Source organism: Equus caballus, chromosome 17 (genome assembly GCF_041296265.1).
Source record: "Equus caballus isolate H_3958 breed thoroughbred chromosome 17, TB-T2T, whole genome shotgun sequence".
Lineage (NCBI taxonomy): Eukaryota > Metazoa > Chordata > Mammalia > Perissodactyla > Equidae > Equus > Equus caballus.
In genome coordinates this window covers 37,496,716-37,514,157 of record NC_091700.1, presented here as the reverse complement: position 1 = coordinate 37,514,157, position 17,442 = coordinate 37,496,716, and the positions used below count along the sequence as shown (strand labels likewise).

Genomic DNA, 17,442 nt, shown 5'->3' with positions numbered 1-17,442 from the left:
TACAAAAGAATATACAGTGTATTGTTTCCTTTATATAAAGTTGAAAAGTGGATGGAACTAACCTGTGGTCAAGAGAGAAAGGGTCCTAGAGCTAGTGACTAGAAGGGATGTGAGGGAGCCTTCTGAGATGCTAGTGATTATTTTTTCTTCACCTGTGAGGTGGTTACATGGTTGCTTTCACTTTGTTATAGTTTGTTGAGCTGAATACTCATGACACGCACAATTTTTTATGTTTTACTTCAACAAAAGATTTAAATGAGAAAAAAATGCTGGGGCTGGCTCCATGGCCGAGTGGTTAAGTTCGCCCGCTCCTCTGCTGCCGCCCAGGGTCCGGATCCTGGGCGCGGACATAGGACTGCTCGTCAGGCCAAGTTGAGGCGGGGTCCCACATCCCACAACTAGAAGGAGCTGCAAGTAAGGTATACAACCGTGTACAGGGGGAGTTGGGGAGATAAAGCAGAAAAAAAAAAAAGATTGTCAACAGTTGTTAGCCCAGGTGCCAATCTTAAAAAACAAAATGCTAACGTGTGCTTATTGTATAAGTGAAATAATACAAAGATGCGTAAAGGAAATGCTAATAACTTTCCCAGCTGCCTAATCTCCTGGGGTGTCCTTTTATTTATTTATTTTTTTTTGAGGAAGATTAGCCCTGAGCTAACATCTGCTGCCAATCCTCCTCTTTTTTGCTGAGGAAGATTGGCCCTGAGCTAACATCCGTGCCCATCTTCCTCCATTTTATATGTGGGACACTTGCCACAGCATGGCTTGGCAAGTGGTGCATAGGTCCACACCCAGGATCCAAACCGCAAACCCCAGGCCACCAAAGTGGAATGTTCGAACTTAACTGCTACGCCACCAGCCTGGCCCCCTGGGGCGTCCATTTTTAACAGACCAGTATGCATCCTTTTATATTTTCTTTTAGTTAAACAAGCAAATATCATCATTTGTACACAAATATCTCTGGTTTCTCTTTTTTGTCTTATTGTTTGCTCTTATTCATTATAGGATACATTTTATATAGTTTAAACTCTAATATTTTTATTTGACAATTTGTCATGGAGTTTTCTATAAGTTGGTAGCTATAGTTTAAGCTTTTATGCCTAATTTTTCTACCCACTCATGTATAATTTTACATAAACAAAAACATGTACTGCTGTTTGTTTTTAGCGAAGTTTTTTTTCTATGTGTTCTCTCTTCCCCCACATGATTTCTCTCACTTCTGGAACAACCTGATATTTTTCTCCCTACTTATAGTATCATTTATAAATGTATAATTTGTTTTTTATAATCATTTATGGATATAAAATGAAAATTTACATGCAAATATATAAAATACATTGATATTAATAGTCTCATTCTTATTAATTTTATTTCATATTTCTGTTCTATCTTGTTCCCAAATTAGGTTAGTGAAGCACTTTTACGCATTTAATAATCAAAGCTCCATATTGTGCCCAAATATTCAAAGTGCTATACAAATATGCATAGCTATTGTAAATACAGCATTTTAAAGGTAGAAATAGGGTGAATAGTTTTATTTTTCAACACAATTTGAATATTACCTGAGACAATTGGGGAAAAAGTACTTTCTCTGATTAATCATAAGGCTTTATCATAGTATATTGTTTGCACCTACTGGAAGCAATTGGAAATAGTAGGCTCAATAATACGCATTAATTTTTCTGCCCAATATCTGCATTTTATTTTCCTTTCTCTAGTGGAGAAAAATCTCATTATTTAGTCATTAATGTTATTGCTTATAAGGAGTTATAGCCAGTTAACTAGGTGTTCTTTCATTATACTTAATTTAAATTCTCTCTTACCTTTTGAAGGATATCATAATTTCAACAAATAAATGTTTGCTTTCTAGTTTTTAAGAAAATTGCCCTGTAAATTGGCATGTATTTCTTCAGAAATCAAGCCTAGTTAACATGTGAAATTAAAATGAACTCAATGGCATTTTTTAAGAAAAAGAGTGATATTAGCATTGTTAGAGTTTCCAAAAATTTTACATTGTTTCATAAGTTAAATGGGAATGAGGGACTGCAATTCAATGACTTTAAAAGAAATTCTCAATTCATCATCATAAATTTGTGTCAAGCACGGCAAAATATGTAGACATATACCTTATAAGTAATTTCTACTTTGATGTCAATTTCCAATCAGAGGCAGGTGATTTATAAGCTTTTTATTGTTGATAACAGAAGTAATAATAGTGCCTATACTTTACCCTGAAAAATAAGAAATAGGCTTTAGAAACAGGACTCTGAGGAGTCAGCCTGGAGTTATGCAAGAGAAAGAGAGAGGATTTCTCCTTGTGTATCGTTACTCATTTCATATGTTTTCTAGGTCTGAGGTCCCACAGAGAGATTGGGCCTGGTTTGGGGCCCCTGCCAAGGGTGACGGAATTTAGACACTTTCATTCAAAATATTTCCGCTAATTAGGCTTTGGAATCATCTTATCTTGATTAAAGAGCCTCCCCTTAAGAAAAACCTGTTTTCTCTACTCTGAGATTGTTACAGTACACTGTTTTCACTCTTTCAGATGTAAAGAGTAGGCTGCACTCAATGATACGCAGTCCACATTCTGTCAGGCCTCTGATCACACCTTTAGCATACCAAGATGCTGGTACTTCCTAAAAGTTACTGTTCACCTACTGTCATTCTTTTCCCAAGTTTTTCTCTCTTTTCTCCCCAGGTACAAAGCACCACTGGTTTTGGTGGCTCTGTTCCTTGGCCTCATGATTGAATTTCTTGTTTAGAATGAACCACTCCATCTCTGCCACCAGGCAGCTCTTTAAACACACTGGCCCAAAACTGCAAACCAAATAACCCAGAGGTCAGCTATTCATTATGAGGGATGTAATCATTCATAATCACATGCCAATGCTGGAGAGCAACTCAGATTTTGCTAAGCAGTCACTGTTGACAGCTTCGCTATCAAATCTCCAATGATAGACTCTCACCCGACTTAGGTCTTGACGTTTCTGTGCAATCATTGCTTTAAGCTGACAAAAAATTGCATTGCATTAATATTTAAAACTAAAATCAATGATTACTCTAGCACAGTGACAGAATGCTGCTGCTCAATGCCATTGAATTTCTCATTAATATTAATTTATAGTTTGTAGAGAAATGGTTTAACAACTGAACTACACACATATAATTCAAATATTGATTAACTGAGCCATAAATCTGTGATCATGAAAGAAATTGCTTTTAACTATCTGTGTTTGATTTTACGGTCTTTCTTAGCATTTTCAAACTTCATCATATTTCTGTAATAACGTGTAATGTACTTTTTCTAGTAGCTTGGTTATTAGCAAATATTTTCCAGTTTTCTGACCAGCATAAATTTTTTTAGGTTGCCAGGAATGACGTAAAACTTTCCAATGAGATCTTTACCTAAAGGCACGATAACCTTGCTATCACTATTATCATCTTCAACCATAATTTACTGAATATGTTTTGAGAACCAGGGACTGAACTAAGAATCTGATTTTCCTTAATATAGGAAAATGATGCTATTGATCTAAAATTAGTAGAATACTTAATTTGAATTGTTTCTCTTGATTGTGGTAATTAACTTCAACTATGTTTAAGCTATAAACACATATGTCATGTTTGTAACATTGGATGAACATGTGCCCACAGAACAGTAATTAAAGATCCACCATCCTAACTGGATGCATTTGTAAATTCCAAACAGAAAATTTGCTTTTTGTAAGAGAACAGTTTACTTATTTGTTCATTAACAAATATTCATTGAATGTATGAGGCATTATAGTAATACTAAATTATTTACTAATTTACTAATGTAATGTAAATTACTACTTACTAATTTACATTATACTAAAATTTTTGCTGTGGGGTATATAGATGAATAACACATATTATTTAACTTCGAGGTATTTTATGGTAAGCTAGGAAATTGATGAGGCGTGTATGCAATAACCATAATACAAATTCTACTTTTTGTATATTTATTTTTTTACAACCTCCCTAAGTTCATGAGAACCAGAGAGAGAGAGTAAACGGAATTATTGTGGAGATGAACCTTCTTGTTGGAGTCTGTCGTATTTGGATATGCCTTCAGTGAGAAACACACGTACTAAAGCCAGAGCCACCATTAGTGTGTACCAGAATCATCTGGAGGACTTGAGAAAACACACATGGCTGGGCTTCACTCTCAAAGTTTCTCATTCAGTGGGTCTGGGATGCGGCCTGAGAATTTGCATATCTAACAAGTTTCCAGGTGAGGCTAAGTTCCTGGTGCAAGACCCCACTGAAAAACCCCTGGATTATAGACTCCCAAAATTGGTTAGTAATAAAAACTACATAGGGAGCATTTTCTTTCTTTCTTTTTTAACTTTTGCTTTCTTTCCTTCCTTCCTTCCTTTCTCTCTCCTTCCCTTTCTTTCTTTTTTCTTCTTTTTTCCTTTTTAGCATGGATCTTCCTCTGCCTCACTCTTAAGAGATTCAGTGGGTCTGTGCCGAGGATCAAAAATCAACACTTTCAAAAGCTTACAGTATGCTGAATTGTGGGTTAGTTAGTTTTCCTTTCCACTGTACTAGGGAAAATTAAATATGGGAGAGGATTGAGTTCACATGGCAGGTAAGCATAATGTAAAGGGATTGGTTAAATAAAGCGGAGAATTTGTACTCTTTGATTTGCACTAAAACTGCCGTCCATATAGACACCCACATGAGTGTCCTTAGGTGTCCAGAGATGGCAGAGTTTAGAACATTCTAAAAGACCAGTTCTGATTGCTGATGGGCTGTGCACTCCCAGAGCTGGGGCTCATTAGGAGCTAAGAGTGGTGCTCCAGAGGGGCAGTTATGAGGAATGACTGAATCACTGTGACCTATAATCCACCTTCTCACATCATGGATGATTTCCTATTTTTAAGCAACTTCAAGGTTCTAGGTCACTTTTCATTCTTACTATTCCTAATCCAGTAACAAATCTTTGTGTTTCCCAAACTGGATTGTGAGAACACCACAAATAAGTATGGGGCAGCTTCTGGGAGCATCAGTTTTAATTAAAAAGTGCTCTGCCAAATTATCTCTCAGAAAAGACTCTAATACTGAGAATTTGAAGTGCCATAGGAGTGTGGATGTGCATGCATGTGTGTGTGCATGTATGTGTGTGTTTTATAGTTTTGTGATTCCCACAGAAGCAGGCCTGGGACAAGGACTTAAAACACGAGTAGGGGAGTAGAAAAGTAAGAGAAGAAAGGAAAGAGATAAAGGCTGTCGCCAAATGGAGCTTAATCTTGCTGGGGGACTCCAACAGCAAGTGTAGACGATGTGTTTCAGAATTACACTATCCAAAGGTCAAGGGAGCTGACCTCTCATCAGTCATTGGTTGACATCTCTACTCAGGGCTTCCCCTACCCTTCTCACCTGTTTGAGTGGAGATCAAAGGGGTCTGGGTGGCCTGTGAAACTCTCAGAGAAAGAGTTTATGATGCTGGTGTGCACTGAAATGGGAAGGCTTGAGGGTAAACGAGCAGCCCTCAACAGCTTCTGCTATAAATACCAAGTATTGGCAGGGATGTGGAGCAATGGAAACTCTCAGACACCGGTATGATCACTTTGGAAAACTGTTTGGCTTCTTAGGCTGAGCATATGCACACCCTACAACCCAGTAATTCCATTCCTAGCTACATGTCCAAAAGAAATGCGAACATATTCACCAAATAACGTGTTAAAAATGTTCATGTAAGCACTATTCATAATAGTAAAAATGAAAAATCCCCAATGTCCCTTAACAGTAGAATGAATAAATTAAAAGCGCTATATTTATGCAATGTAATACTCTACAGCAATGAGATTGAACGAACCACAACTATATGTATCGGTGTAGCTGACTCTCACAAACGTAATGTTGAATAAGATGTAAGGCGAAAGAAGTCAGATACAAGAGTAGATACCGAGTAATTTAACTCACAGAATTTCCAAATTGGTGAAACTAATTATGCTATTAGAAGTCAGAATTAATCCAGTATAGTGGTTACCCTCACAAGGGAAGTGACTAGATGGGGGCTTCTAGGTACTGGTAATGCTCTGCTTCTTGAGCTGAGTACTGGTTATGAGTACTAAGTACATACTATACATTATGTTCACAATGCGAAAACTCATTGAACTTTATACTTAGGATTTGTGCACTTTTCTGTGTGTCGTTATACCTCGACCAAAATTTTACAACCTGCAGAAGTCAACATCAGCCTTCCTCATCCGCATCTCCCAACCGTAAAAAAAACTCCAGTGTGATACTGACATGTGATGAGAGACTGATCGACTGAAACAGAACAGAACATCCATAAATAGACCGAAGACGTGTGACAGTATATACAATGTAAAGGTGGCTTTTCAAGTCAGTGAAAAATAGATGGATTATTTAATAGATGGTGTTGGGATAACTAGGTAGTTATTTGGAACAAAAATGATTTTAGCTCTACTTTATATCTTATATCAAAAAAATTCCAGATCAAAGAGTAAATTTTAAAAATAAAGTAAAATTAGTAAAAGAAACTCTTAGAGGATGTTTTCAGAATTTTAGAGTAGAGAAGAGTTTTTAAAGTACAATATAACAAAAAACCCTCAAAAAACATAAAACAAAAGACCAATCAATTAAATCATATAAACTTAAAAAAATGTGTAGCAAAATCTAACATAAATAAAAAAGTAAACAAAAAAGGGAAAAATATCTCCAATTCACGATATGTATGGATGGCTAATATCACTGGCATGCAAAAGCTCCCTCAGATCAATAAGAAAAAGATCAATAAGCCACCAGAAATCTAGACAAAAAATATATACAAACAGTTCATTGAAAAAGAATAAAAGTGACTCAAATGTGAAAAAATGCTCAGCGTTACACACAATGAGTGAAATAAAGGTAATGCTATAATGTTATCACTCCTACAGCATTGACAAACATGAATACTTTTTATAATACACTGACTTAGCAAGAGCATGAGGAAGCAGGCCCTCTCTTACATTGCTAGAAGGAGACTCTAAAAGGTGGTGAAAGCTTTATAGAAAATAGTTTATTTGATAGGCAATATCTATCAGTATTACAGATGAACACAAAATTTTATCCAATAATTTTACTTTTAGGGATATATCTTACAAATATGTTAGAACATGAATAAAATTATACATATATAGTTATTAATTTCAGTGGTATTTGAAATAACAAAAATTGAAAGAAAAAAAGAAACTCTAACATCTATCAATAGAAAATTGGTTGATAAAATGCAGCCATAAAAAGAATGAAAAAGTTCTTTTTTTTTTTTTTACAGATATGGAACAACTTCAAGTGAAAAAAGCAAGGTGTAGATTAGTATATGGTATATAGTATGGTATTATTAGTATATAGTTTAGTATAGTATATTAGTATATAGTATTAGTATATAGTATAAATATATACTTACATTTTTTTAAATGTAAAAAGTAATAGTTTATAGATTCACAAATAAATAAAATTTAAAAGTAGAACTATAGATCTAACTCATAAAATGTGAATATTAAAGGGTTAACTCAGCAGATTTAGGATGTTCAAACTCTGTACATTCTAAAGACATCTCCCCGGAGATAACCAATGATCCTTGGAATATCCTGCCTGATAAGAGTGTCTTGGGCCAGCCTGGTGGTGCAGCAGTTAAGTACACACGTTCTGCTTCTCGGCGGCCCAGAGTTCGCCAGTTTGGATCCCAGGTGTGGACATGGCACAACTTTGCAAAAGCCATGCTGTGGTAGGTGTCCCACATATAAAGTAGTGGAAGATGGGCATAGATGTTAGCTCAGGGCCAGTCTCCCTCAGCAAAAAAAAAAAAAAAAAGAGGAGGATTGGCAGTAGTTAGCTCAGGGCTAATCTTCCTCAAAAAAAAAAAAAAGCAAAAAGAGGGTCTGCATACCTGGGGCCTTGAGCCATGCCAGATAGGTTATGCTAATAATGTGATTTATGGTAAACACCTGTTTTTGTTTGCCTGGGGCCCTTTGTCATGCTGTATCGATTTGACCTCTGGGAGGGACTAGAGACTGAGTAGTTAAGGTCAATCACATGAGGGCTCCAAGCCTATGTATCTGATCCCCAGTAAAATCCATTAAAGTTTGGACGAGCTTCCCTGATTGGAGATACTTTGTACACGTTGTCACACATCATTGTTAGGAGAATTAGGTTCTGTTCACACAACTCCACAGAGAGAGGACAACCAGAAGCTGTGCCTGGTAACTTCCTGGACTCTACCTTATGTGCTTTTTTCCTTTGGTGACTGTATTCTACATCCTTTCAATGTAATAGACCACAACCATGAGTATAACAGCATTTGTGAGTACCGTGAGCCCTTCAAGCTAGTTCCTGAACTTGAGAGTGGTCTTAGGGTCCCCTAACACAATAGGTAAAGCGATATTTAGAGGGGAGTTTATTTCTTCATATGCTGGGATTAGAAAGGAATAAAGACTGAAAATTAGTGAGCTAAGCATCCAGTTTAAGAAGTTAGAAAGAGGGCAAGAGAAAACTGGAGATCCACATGAAAAACAGTGAAGTTGGACCCATATCTTATACCACTCACAAAAATTAACTGAAAGTGGATTAAAGACTTAAATGTAAGACCTGAACCCATAATGCTCCTAAAATAAAACATGGACAAAGCTCCTCAACGTTGATCTTGGCAATGATTTTTTGGTTATGACACCAAAAGCACAAGCAGCAAAAGCAAAAATAAACAAGTGGGACTACGTCAAACAGAAAATCTTCTGTACAACAAAAGATACAATCCGCAAAAAGACACGGGCACCCTACAGAATGGGAGGAAATATTTGCAAACCATATATATCAGATAAGCGGTTAATATCCAAAATACATAAGAAACTCATACAACTTAATAGCTAAAAGACTAATAATCTGACAAAAAATGGGCAGAAGACTTGAAGAGACATTTTTCTGAAGAAGACACACAGATGGCCAACAAGTATAGAAAAAGATGCTCAGCGTCACTAATCATCCGAGAAATGCAAATCAAAATCACAATGAGATATCACCTCACACCTGTTAAGATGTATTATTATTAAAAAAAGACAAAAGATAAGGAGTGTTAGCGAGGATGTGGAGAAAAGGGAACATTTGTGCCCTGTTGGTTGGAATGTAAATTGGTACAGCCACTACAGAAACCAGTATGGAGGTTCCTGAAGGAATTAACCATAGAACTACCATATGACCTGGCAATTCCACTTCTGAGTACAGGTGTTTGCTTACTTCCAGAGACACACAGAGGAAGAGGCAATCAGGATTTGCACACACAAGGGAGCTAATAATTGACATCTCAAATGAAGTTGGGGTACATCCTGGAGGGACGCCCCACTCTTGCTCTGCTTCCAGCACTTTTCCCATGTCCCATACTCTCCCAGCACAATGGGAAAGTAGGAGGTTTCAGGGAAACAAAAAAAATCTCATTAGCCAAATAATAGAGGGAGGATGAGGAACTATTTACCTGCAAAAACATACTTCGTACTGACACCTAGGACTCACAGTTTTGTACATCTTTAAGGGAATCAATCATTTTTCTAAAAGAGCGTTGTTCCAAGAGTTGCCACTGACATTGAATACAATAAGAATAGGGCTCCTTGGAGTTAGACAATACCAAGCCCTACTTTCCACACCTAGTATCAGGACAATCAAAATGCATGAATGGGCTGACATCTTGGGTATGGAGTGGGAGCAGGATCCCAGAGCCCAGCTGCTGGCGCTATATTTTCTCACTAGAGTGGCAGGCTTCGTGATAGTTATTAATATTGAGAATTCACTATCAGTCCTCAGGCTTAGGGCAGGGGCCCCAGCAATGAAAGGGCCTCTTCTTTTTGAGACCTGCCATCCAGAACTTCCACTGGCACTGGGATTCAGAGCTTAAATTACCTGTCCCATGCATTGGGTCACAAGAACAAGTTTGGGTTTTATTAGGGAGACTAAGTGGTAGTTCAGGAACTTGTGGCTGCTGTCCCCTAGATGCAGGGTCTGTTCCTTCTTTCTTACGGGGACTGGAGAAAGGCAGATTATCTTGCAGGTGGAGGGCCCATGGCAATGCTTCAGTGTGGGAAAAAGTTTGAGCTGATAAGACTAGGGGGATAATTTCCCTATGTAAGGATTCTTGCTCTATCTCCTTACTGTAAGGGTAAAGGGGTCATGACCTAACCAGTACTGTGCAGCTGTTGCCATGTTCAGTGTGTGTTCATGGCCCTATCCGCCAAAAACTAGTTATTCTTGAAAATAAAACAAAAATTAGTAAGTTTAAACACAGTATGTATTATGCAAATCCTAAAAATGATTTTCCATGAAACAAATTTCGGAAACAAACTGTCTTTAATTTTGCACTTTTGACACGATTTCACATAGTACTGTTAACTTTGCTAGAACATCAAAAGTTGCTATTTAAATGTTCTTCAATAATGTTTACGTAGTCATTTGCAGTGTTTGAATATTTCTTCTAGGCCATATTTTCTTAAAAATATTAATAAACAGCATTTCTCATTTATTAAAAATATGTAAATAAAATGTTATAAAACTATAAAATAACTTATGATTTTGAGAATTCCTAAGAGTTGAAATTTCTCATTCCTGAATCCTGGAACTTAATATCTTTTGTGAATTTGAAAACACATGATCAACTGAAGACCAGATGCTCGTTCTTAAGATTTTTTTAAGGGCAGTGTATATCATGCTAAAGAAGGAGAAGGGCCCCCCAAAATGACTGATATTGGGTGTTTTCTTACCTTAGTAATGGGGGTATAGAGCCAGATTTAATTTAATTTAGAAAAATTAATGTGACTTTTTTGCATCTCAATGCTGTGGAACAATTTCATATTTTTAAATTTATCATCCATTTAATCTTACAATTCTATGTATTGCTCATCCCCTTTGACAGAAAAAGAGACTGAGGCACAGAGAAGTTAACATACATTTAGTGGACTGGCTCAGAAGCAGGAACCAGGGATGGAGAACTCCCTGGTATTATGAGGAATAATCCGAATATAAGCGATATAAAGTACAACTCAATGGCCCAAATACAAAAGGGAATATATTGACTCATGTAACTGAAAAGGCTGGATAAAGACTGGCTTTAGGCAGAAGCATTGACACCTGGTTCCTCTGACATCATTAGGATTTAGTGTCTCTCCATTTCTTAGTTCTGTCTTCTGTACCGGCTCCATTCTCAGACTTTATATGGTGGCACGATGGCTGCCAGCAAGTTCAGGACAATACCCTCCCAGGTTCAAATGTAGCTGAAAAATATGGTACCTCGTTCACAACGGTCCATGTGAAAGTTTCATTGTGCCTTAGCAGCTCCAGTTGAGTCACATGCTCACCTCTTTTGCCAGGCCTGAGTCACAAACTCATCCTTGGCGTAGGGGTGTGGTGGGGAAAACTAAAAATATCTGCACGTAGACTGAGACTGAAGAATGGGAGTAATTCCCCAGAGAACAATAGAGATACTGGTTCCAGATGGGAGAATGAATGCTGGGTGCTAAAAACAATCAAAACAGTTGTCTACTACATCCTTCTCTCCCTGCTCTGCTGCTGTCTTCTGGCTCTGAGCCATTTCATTGCACCTCTAGCCTCTCAAACTTCAGTTAAAGGGTGGATGCAAATTCTCTGGAGGCTCTGGCAGAGGGAAAGGGGCGGGACGTGTCCCAGTGCAGATGAAAATTTCTGGGAGATCCTACCTTCCATGTGATTGGGCCATCTGATAACCTAGACTCTTAATTAATAGATTTCCTCATCTCAGAGTTCTTAATCTTAATTTCCATTCTAACTCAGCTATGGAAAGTCTTAGAGCTTATTTCCAGGAACAGCTCTGCCTTCTGAAATAATATTCTGATATCCTTCACTTTGACCTCAACCTCCAGCCCTTCCAGCCTATGTCCTCAGTATGCCAAATGCCAGTTCTTCAACCGTGTCAGGATCTTCAGTCCATCAACGTTTCCACCCACTCTCTAACCATTAGCAACCTATTTTGTCTTCATTTCTTCCTTCTTTCATTGATTTCAAGGTCTATCACTTAAACGACATCCCAAACACCTCCACCTTATTTCCTTTTCATCATGCCTGCCTGGCAGAATCCCAACTCTGCCTCTTCCAGGTCTGCCCTCTAGTAAGTGATTCAGCCTTATTTGATAAAATCACACACATGAGGATATTGGTGCTACTATGAACTCATGGTCGCAACTAGTGATCTGCTCCAACACCAAGTGAAAATCCTTTATTCATTCACTACTTCATTCATTCCATTCCTATGAAGCACCTTCCATGTGCTAAGTACTGTACTTAACCCTTGTGAACCCCAACACAAGAAGCTTCCTGCCTTGTAGAGTTTACATCATGACCTTCTTAGTCAATCCTCTCTTCCATCCTATTCAAGACTATTTCACATATTCTCCACTTTCCTCAAACTTTTGTTCCCCCGGCTTGATGGGCTGGAGCCCCTACAAAGAGGAACCGGAACCCATCAAATGGGAACTTGACATCAACAAACCTCCAAAGAGACTTATATCCCACCACTTCTTTCCTTTGTTTTCTTCTGAAAGCAGTATCTGCACCAGACTTTCCTTGTCTCTTCCTTTCTCCATCCCAACAGTTTTCACACTGTATTGTAACTTTTGGCTTGGCTGTCTCTCTTGCCTGAAGACAGGAACACTGTCTATCCCACACACTGCCCTGTCCCCAGCATCTGGAGCTCAATGTGTAGTGGCTACTCAATAACATTGGGAATAGTGAACGAACCACAGGCTGCATCTCCAGGAGGAGGCCCTGGCCAGCGTCCCCTGAGGGCGGCGCGCGCCAGCGCCGGGGGCGGGGCCAGCGCCGGGGGCGGGGCCAGCGCCGGGGGCGGGGCCAGCGCCGGGGGCGGGGCCAGCGCCGGGGGCGGGGCCAGCGCCGGGGGCGGGGCCAGCTGGATGCCCTTCTCTGGCGCCCTCGTGGCGGTTCAACGAACTTCACCTCAGGAAACCCAGATTCCCCTCTCTGGCTTCCCGGAGACAAGAGTTGGGCACATAATCTTCCAGATCAGGGTCGCCAGCCTTTCCGGATGTCCAAGCGTCTTTTCAGCCTGCCCAGCCCGAGGGGCTTTTCCGACATCCCTGTCAGAACGGCAGGGAGGCTCCGGAGCCCTCCAGGGCCCTTGCACTTCCTGGCCTCAGACGGTGCTCCGGTGCTCCGCGGCTGCTCAGGGCTGGGCCTCCGAGGTGTCGAGCCCTCTGTGCTGAGAGTCCACGAACATCCTGACATGAGGTAGTCAGGAGGACTGCTGTTTATTGAACCGCCATGAGGAGTCAGGGCTTCGGCGGGCGGCGGGACCCGAGGCCCAGATTCCACTTTTCCTGGGAATCTGTTCAGACCTGTCCGATAGAGCTGTGGTGAGACGGCGAGCGAACAAGAAAGGCGCTGCAGACGGGACCAGAATTGAGGACTTGGCGTGTGGCCCTGCTGCAGCTGCCACGTGGCCTTGGGGACCAGCCCACAGCCATCGCCCGCCCCTGCCCCTCGCTGAGAGGCGTTAGGCCTGGTCAGAAAGACTGCGGGCGAGACCTCAGGCCGTCGGCCGCTGCCGCTCCGCCCGAGACTGGGGTAAGCATCCCGCGCTGTCTTTGGGGGACCCGGATCCGGGATGTGGAGGGTGCTCACGGTCCCTTGGGACCTGCTTCCAGAAGAGCTGATCTTCCATGAAGCTCGGTGGTGCCAGCAGCGAGGCCCACTGGAAAGGTGCGCGGGAGGCGGCGGGAAAGGCGGGGACAAGGCCACGTGCCCCAGACACCAGGACACTTCGTCCTGAGGCCTCAGGCCGCCTCCCGCAGGTGGAACCCGACGGCAGGCTGTGTACCCGGCGGAGCGTCCGAGACCGCTGCTTCCATTCCGCATCTGATGCATCCTGCGCTCCTCAGGCCTGGTGTTCCATAGGATCTGTAGCCGTGTTTGTTCCCCCCGAGGGGGAGGGAAATGAGGGTTTTTCAAAAAGCTTTTCTGAGAGAGAATTCCTACACAGTTCACCCCTTTCAAGCCTACAGTTCAATGGATTTTTAGTATGTTCCCAGAGTTGTGCAGCCATCATCACTATCTAATTTTAGGACTTTTTCATTACCCCAAAAAGAAGCCCCAACTTATTTCTAGTTTTCCCTAATTCTCCTCCCTACCCTCCACCCTCCACCCCGGGTCTTTGTTTTGTTGTTAGTGCCATGGTGACTCCGAGTGACCCCATGGACAGCAGAGTGGAACCCTGCCTGGTCCTTTTGCGCCATCCTCTCAGCTTCCAGCGCTCTATCAGGGTTTTCATGGTCAGTATTTTTGGAAGCGGGTGGCCAGGTCCTTCTTCTTAGTCTGTCTTAGTCTGGAAGCTCTGCTGAAACCTGTCCACCATGGGTGACCCTGCTGATGTGTGAAATACCGGTGGCAATGCTTTCAGTGTCACAGCAACATGCAGCCACTACAGTATGACAACCAAGAGATGGGTGGTGTGGTTTCCTAGGAACTAGGAACCCTAGTTCTGAACCCTAACCACTGGAGCACTAGGGTTGGCTACTCCTTGTGTAGGCAACCGCTAGTGTACGTTCTGCCTCTATAGATATGCTTATTCTGGACATTTCATATAAGTGGAATCCCACAATTTGTGATCTTTTATGCATGGTTTCTTTCCCTTAGCATGATGTTTTCAAGGTTCATCTGACTTGTAGCACGTCAGTACAGTCTTGCTCAGCATGATGACATTTTGATCAAAGATGGATGATATATACAAAGGTGGTCCCATAAGGTTAGTATCATATAGCCTAGGTATGTCGTAGGCTGTACCATCTAGGTTTACGTAAGTACACTGTATGATGTTCGCACAATGACGGAATCACCTAATGACGCATTTCTCAGAACATATCCTGGTCGTTAAGTGACACACTTCATTTCCTTTGTTGCTAAATAATATTATGACTATCCCACATTTTAAATAACCCTTCATCCATTTATCAACATTTGGGTTATTTCTGCTTTTTGGCAATTATGGATGATGTTGCTGTGAACATTTGTGTGAAAAGTCTTCGTGTGGATGTATGCTTTCATTTCTCTTGGGTATATACCAGGGAATTACTGGGTCATATAGTAACTCTGTGTTTAACCTTTTGAGGAACTACCAAACTGTTTTCCAAAGTGACTGTACCATTTTACATCTCCACTAGCAATATGTGAGGATCCCAGTTTCTCCTGTATTTGTCAATGCTTGTTATTATCTGTCTTTTTGATTATCACCATCCTACTGTGTGTGAAGTGCTATCTCATTGTAGGGAAATGCGTTTTTAACAGTTGTTTCCTCATTATAAAAATGTTATAGAAACAATTTTGAATAATTTGAAAAAATTACTTTTAATATATGTATATATTTCTTTCCAGACATGGTTTATATAATACATGGTTTTAAAAATAAAAGTAAAAAAACTTTTGACGTTCAATCATAAACATGTTGTGTTTATGTAAACTCTTCCTACACATTATTTAAAATAACTATGATATTCTCTGAGTTGGATATACCATATTAACTTAACCGTTCTATTTTTCTTTGACGTTTAGGTAGTTTTCAATATTTTGATGTTATAAGACAGGTTTTTCCACATAATTGTTTTTACTTAAAATTGATCTTGTTCCAAAAAGCATCAATATTTTCCTGAATTTCAGGAAAACCCAAGGTTCTACCCATGAGCAGCTGCTCTTTTCTTTCTACTGAGTTATCCACTCAAGTCATTAGTCATCAGTGCTAACTTCTTCTCTGAGCTGCAGACTCATAAATTCAATTGCTTCCTAACCTCGGTTTCCCACAAGTACCCCAGACCAAAGATCTTCAAAACTTAACCCATTATCTTCCTCTATCACCAACCTCTTCTTCCTTTTTATTTCCAGCACCAATAATTAGCACCCAGTCATCCAAGGAAGAAAGACAGGAGCCATTTTTCCCCTTCATCCTTCACAATAACTAGTCAGTCACAAGTTTTGCTGATTTTGTCTGCTTTTTCTAAAGTCTGTGTCTTCTCCCAGTTTTCCCTACTACACTGGTTTTCAGGCTCTCAACATCTCTCACCTAAGCTGTGCAGTAGCCTCCTACTTGATTTCTAATCCCTCAGCGCTGTCCCTCTTAAATTCTTTCCCCTCTCTAGCTCTAGACAACCTGCCCACCACAAAATCATCATGAAACACCCCTACTTAAAATCCTTCAGCGATCCTCTATTGCCTAGTAAATAAAGTCTATATTTCTTAATATGGTGTAAAGGGCTCTCTATTTTTGTAGATTTTGGTACTCTCTGCTCTATATTTGTTACTAGAATAATAGATAAATGTCTACATTTTCCCCTGAAGTCCCCATGCTGTTCAGTGCTTCCATGTGTTTGTTTATTATGTTTTTTCTGTCTTGAATTTCTTCACCACTTTTTTTCTCCTGCCTAATTACTTACTGTCCTTCCAGCCCAAGCTCAGGCATCATCTCCTTCAGAAAATCTACCTTGAAGTTCCAGAGTGGGCCAATGACCCTTCTTTCTGCTCCACATAGTGTTGGTCTCTATCTTTGCACTTCAACATCCTTTTAAACCTACCTCCTGAGAATAAAGTTTCTTATAATTTCAATATCTATAGTCATTCCGTTCATTCCTTTTTCTTCTGTTTATAATTGTTGTTGCCTCCTGCTCATGGTGGTTTGATTCCTCATATGTTTGCTAGATTTTATCAAGAGCTTGTATTTGTCTGAACTTTGTGAGAATCCTGAGGGACCCGAACTGAGATGATTTGCCTTGGTTTCTCCTGGGTGCTAGGGGTCACTACCAATCAGGAACTGTTTCAATTTAATTTATTGGATTGAGGTTTCTTGAACTGTGATTGTAGCATAAATTCAAATCCCAGCATGAGAATAAGGCTGGTTACAAAACATGAGGGAAGACTATTAAAATTATTAATGTTTTAAAATCCAGTGCCAGCAGATATACTGACTTGCTTGTAGGTTCAATTTGCCAGCATATAGATTTTTCCAAGTTTATCTTTTCAACTAAATATATATCCAGTTTGGGTGCCTGGATATCTGTGGAGGTCTCAGAGTCAACTGCACACTTCTTTAGGTTCAAATCCTATTACTTGGTTAACCAGCAAAACTCTAGATTCCCAGGGATATGTCAGAGCTTTTCAAAGCCCTCTCTTGACATCTGTTCCACAGTTTTGTTTTTTTTTTAAATGTTACTGTTACTGAAAGTTTCTGAACTTGGTGCCAATCCAAATAATGAGAACAGAGTTTTGGGTAAAAAGGAAAAAAACAGTTTTATTATTTTCTTTCCCAGGCAAAGGGGGTACCAGTTAGCTAATGCCTTAGGAGCTACTGGCTCCCTGTTAAGAAGTGGGTAAAGGGTTTTAAAGGTTTGCTGCTTGTAG

General features: G+C 40.0%; 1 protein-coding gene across 1 annotated transcript in view; it reads left to right on the top strand.

Annotated features, from left to right (window-relative positions):
- Positions 1 to 12,914: 12,914 nt before the first annotated feature.
- Positions 12,915 to 17,442, top strand: part of LOC100630841 (phosphatidylinositol 3,4,5-trisphosphate 3-phosphatase TPTE2) — a 125,927-nt gene continuing 121,399 nt past the window's right edge. The window contains 3 exon segments of the mRNA XM_070239623.1: positions 12,915 to 13,626; positions 14,228 to 14,330; positions 14,695 to 14,803. The gene's annotated coding sequence lies outside the window, so the exon portion shown is untranslated.